This window comes from Colobus angolensis, unplaced genomic scaffold, assembly GCF_000951035.1.
Source record: "Colobus angolensis palliatus isolate OR3802 unplaced genomic scaffold, Cang.pa_1.0 Scaffold7, whole genome shotgun sequence".
NCBI lineage: Eukaryota > Metazoa > Chordata > Mammalia > Primates > Cercopithecidae > Colobus > Colobus angolensis.
This window is the reverse complement of record NW_012120709.1, coordinates 16,046,669-16,051,283: the sequence shown is the minus strand read 5'-3', so window position 1 is coordinate 16,051,283 and position 4,615 is coordinate 16,046,669. Positions and strand designations below refer to the sequence as shown.

At 36.7% G+C, this 4,615-nt stretch overlaps 1 pseudogene; it reads left to right on the top strand.

Annotated features, from left to right (window-relative positions):
• Positions 1 to 2,683: 2,683 nt before the first annotated feature.
• LOC105501191 lies at positions 2,684 to 3,398 on the top strand (annotated as a pseudogene).
• Positions 3,399 to 4,615: the final 1,217 nt, after the last annotated feature.

The following is a 4,615-nucleotide window of genomic DNA, read 5'->3' as shown; positions in this document are numbered from 1 at the left end:
ATGGTAGTATAGTTTTAGACTAAACTATGATGCTTAAATACTAAGACTTGATATCAGGATTCCATTTTGTTATTTAATAAGGCTGTGATTCTTGTTCAAATTTACCTCCAATATTTTATTTTACCATTTTAAATGGTTTTATAAATTTAATCTGAATATGTTGTTATTTTTGATAAATATGCTATGATGTATTACAAAATGTATTTGAATTAGGACAGGAAGTTTCTTTTTTTCCCTTTGAATACTGCCTTTTTATTTTTTAGTGACTTTGGGAAAGTCACTAAAAAACCACTTATCTGCTGTTTAGTTTCCTCATCTGAAAAGTAATGGTTGTAATTTTTTTTTTTTTTTCTGAGGCTTTTACCGCTGGCTCAAAAATATTCATTAATTTGAGAGACAAATCATATTTTCACAGTTAATGATAAGACAAAGCAGAGATTTTACAGTCAACTGTAGATCATAATTTTTTAAAATTTAGGTGAGCTATTAATATTTTAAACATACAATTTGATGAGTTTTGATAAAGGTGTACAATAGTGTAATCAGTATCTCGATCCAGATAAAGAATATCTTCTCAATATACAAAATATTTCCTCCTGGTTGCTTTAGTCAACTCCCACAGCCCGCACAACATACCACCGTAGTTCTGATTGCTACTACCTATAATTAGTTTTGCATATTCATGGACTTGATATAAATAGAATCATTGAGAATACAGTATTTTTTATATAAATTTTTTCACATAAAATAACATTTTGAAATTGGCCTATGTTATTATGTATATTACAAATTTGGCCGGGCACGGTGGCCATGCCTGGAATCCCAGCACTTTGGGAGGCCGAGGCAGGTGGATCACCTGAGGTCAGGAGTTCAAGACCAGCCTGGACAACCTGGTGAAACTCCATCCTTACAAAAATTAGCTGAGCATGATGGCAGGTGCCTGTAATCCTAGCTACTCAAGAGGCTGAGGTGGGAGAATTGCTCAAACCCGGGATAAGAATAAGACTCCATCTCAAGGAATATATATAAAATAAAAAGGAATTCATATGCTTGTTGTTTTAATTTTAGCCATTATAATGTTTTGTGATAGCTCATTGTGATTTTAATTGGAATTCCCCTGACTGATGACACTGAACACCATTTAATTGCTTATTTTCCGTTAATATATCTTCTTTACTGATACATTTGTCCAGATCTTTTACCCATTTTATTCAACTGTTTACATTTTATTATTAATATATAGAAGTTCTTTATACATTCAAGTTACAAATTAATGTGTATATACTTTTCTTTGAATATAATCCTTTATATTTTTAAGTGGTGTTCCTTAAGAGCAGAGGGTTTAAAATTTTATAATGTACAATTAATCATTTTTTTCCTTTCAAGGTTATTGCCTTTTGTGTTTTCTCTAAGAAATCTTTACCCCTAAGCTTTCTTTCAGAACCATGTAGTTTTATGGCTAGCCATATATAGAAGATTAAAAAACTGGACCCCTTTTTTGTACCATATAAAAAATTAAGACGGATTAAAGACAAAATGAAAACCCAAAACTATAAAAGCTCTGGAAGACAACCTAAGCAATACTATTCAGGACATAGGCATCGGCAAAGATTTCATGATGAAGATGCTGAAAGCAATTGCAATAAAAACAAAATAAACTTATCAACAAAGTGAACAGACAACCTACAGAACGGGAGAAAATTTTTGCAAACTGTGCATCTGACAAAAGTCTATTATCCAGCATTTATAAGGAACAAATATACAAAAAAAAAAACCCCATAAAAATGTAGGGAAAGACATGAATAGACACTTTTCATAAGAAGACATACATGTTGCTAATAATTATATGATGAAAAGCTCAACTTCACTGATTAATAGAGAAATGCAAATGAAAACCACAATGAGATACCATCTTACATCAATCAGAATGGCTATTAAAAAGTAAAAAAAAAAAAAAAAAGCGGTAAAGTTGTGCCGAAAAGGGAACACTTATACACTGTTGGTGGGAGTGTAAGTTAGTTCAATAATTGTGTAAAGCAGTATGGCAATTCCTCAAAGAGCTAAAATCAAAGCTACAATTCGACCCAGCAATCCCATTACTGGGCAATACCCAGAGGAGTATAAATCATTCTGCCATAAAGGCACATACATGCGAATGTTCATTGCAGCTCTATTCACAATAGTAAAGACACGGAATCAACCTAAATGCCCATCAATGACAGATTGGATAAAGACAATGTGGTACACATACACAATGGAATACTGTAAGAATGATATGTGTTTTGTGGGAACATGGATGGAGCTGGAGGCTATTATCCTTAGTAAACTAATGCAGGAACAGAAAACCAAATACTATATGTTCTCACTTGTAAGTGGAAGCTAAATACTAACACAAAGAAGGAAACAACAGACACTGGGATCTATTTGATGGGGGGAGGGAGAGAAGAGGGAGAGGAGCAGAAAAGACAACTATTGGGTACTAGGCTTAATACCTGGGTGATGAAATAATATGTACAACAAGCCTCTGTGACATGTGTTCGCCTGTGTAACAAATGGTCACATATACCCCAAACCTAAAACAAAATTAAAACCCCCCAAAACAAATATGTTCTGGTAAAATCAAAATTCACATTCACAAAATTAGCATGAATCTAATAATATATATATATTTGTTTGCATAAGTATGGACTATCTTCTGGATTTTTTTTACAAGGGTCAGGAAGAGAGAGAAAAACTAGAAGCTGAAAGAAAATTCATTGCATATAGAGTTTAAAAATAATAGAACTGAAAAAGTTTGTGGTGATTCAGATAAAGGATTTGTTATTATTTATCAAAATGGAATTGACCTCTTTTGCTTAGGTGCTCTTGAAAAAGAAGGCATAGTTCTGCACAGTACTAAAAGGAGAAATATAGAGAGGCTGACTCTTGTCTAATGATGGGGTGGCTCTAGTTCTTTTGATGACCTAAATCCTGACTGTGTAGGATATGTAGGACTTCTCTGTGCATATACATTGGGAGAGGAAAAATTCACCTTTATTGAGAAATAGAACAATCCTGGCTCTGTCGCATTATTGGTCAAAGGACCAAATAAGCATGCACACACTCAAAGATGCAGTAAGAGATGGCTTGAGGGATGTCAAAAAAGCTATTGATGATAGCTGTGATTTCCAGGTGCTGGTGCAGCAGCAGTGGCAATGGCAAAAGTCCTGATTAAATATAAGTCCAGGGCCCAACTCAGAGCCCAAGCATTTGCTGATGTGTTGTTCTTTCTTCCCAAGGTTTTTGCTCAGAACTGTAGTTTTGACTTTAAAGAAACATTAGTTTTAAAAATGGGAATTTTTTTTTCCCATATGAAAAAGGAAAGAACACTGGCACCTATTCAAATTCTGAAGTTATGAAATGATAATCACAGTATTTTTTAATTGCACTGAATTGAACACACATAAAGCAGGCCTTTTTTTATCCAGTGAACAAGATGTTTTGCTGCCGTGACATAAAATTATATATTAGATAAGCATATGTTGTAAACCTTGTTATTAAATATTCATTGACAAAAAAACAAAACAAAAGTACACTGAGTTTTACTAGACATCAATCTGCTCTTATTCCAGCTCAATTCTTTATTAGATTGAGGGTATCAGACTCTGCCAGAGGAAAGATCAAACCATCCATATTAGAAGATAACATCATACTCAGATTCTATGGTTCTTTTATTGTTAATGTTTGATGTAAAGCAAAAAAAGTAAACATTCAAGAGTCAGAAAAATGTGATTGATAATCAGATACAAATATGCACCAAGAAACATCAGCAAGACGGCAGAATAGGACTCTCCTGCACTCCTCCTGCCATAGAAACATCAATTCAAACAACTATCCATGTCCAAAAAACCTTCAAAGAGCTAAGGAAACAAGGTGACAGATTATAGCACCCAGGTATAGCAGAGAAGTTTTTTAAAAGACACATTGAAGAGCGTAGGAAGGACAATTTTACCTTGCCCACATTGCTTCTCCTCAAACTCCAGACAGCACAACATGGAGAGAGATACTCTTTGCAAGGGGAAAAGAGAGGAAAGTGAGCACTAGAATTTGCTTCAGACCCCCAAAACCCCAGTAAAAATCGACACTGAGCAGACCCCCATGGCTCCAAACTCTAGGCCAATATCTGCAGACTGAGCTTCCAGGTCTGTCCCAGCACTAGGCTATATTCTGCAGCCCTAAGCTCCAAGACTGCATAGCAGACTTGGCCTCTGCCCCACTGCCAGGCTGACTCCAAGGGCACAAGGCCCTAACTATCCACAGCACTAGGCTGGCCCCCACAGCCACAGGCTTTAGGCCCACTCTAGCACCAGGCATCAGGCCAGCACCAGTGAATCCAATCTCCAGGACGGCCCCTGGAAACGTAGGCTCTAGGCCCACCCAGCACCAGATCAGCCACTGTGAATCCAGACTCCAAGCTGATACTCAAGACTGAGTCTTTAAGTTCTCCTTGACCCAGACAGGATCCTGCAGGCCCAGGCTCCAGGCCTCCCTGGTGGATTGGGTTGCTGGGCCTACCCTACCACCAGACTGACCTCAGTGGCCCCAGGACCTGACCAGCCCCAGTACCAGGCAGGCC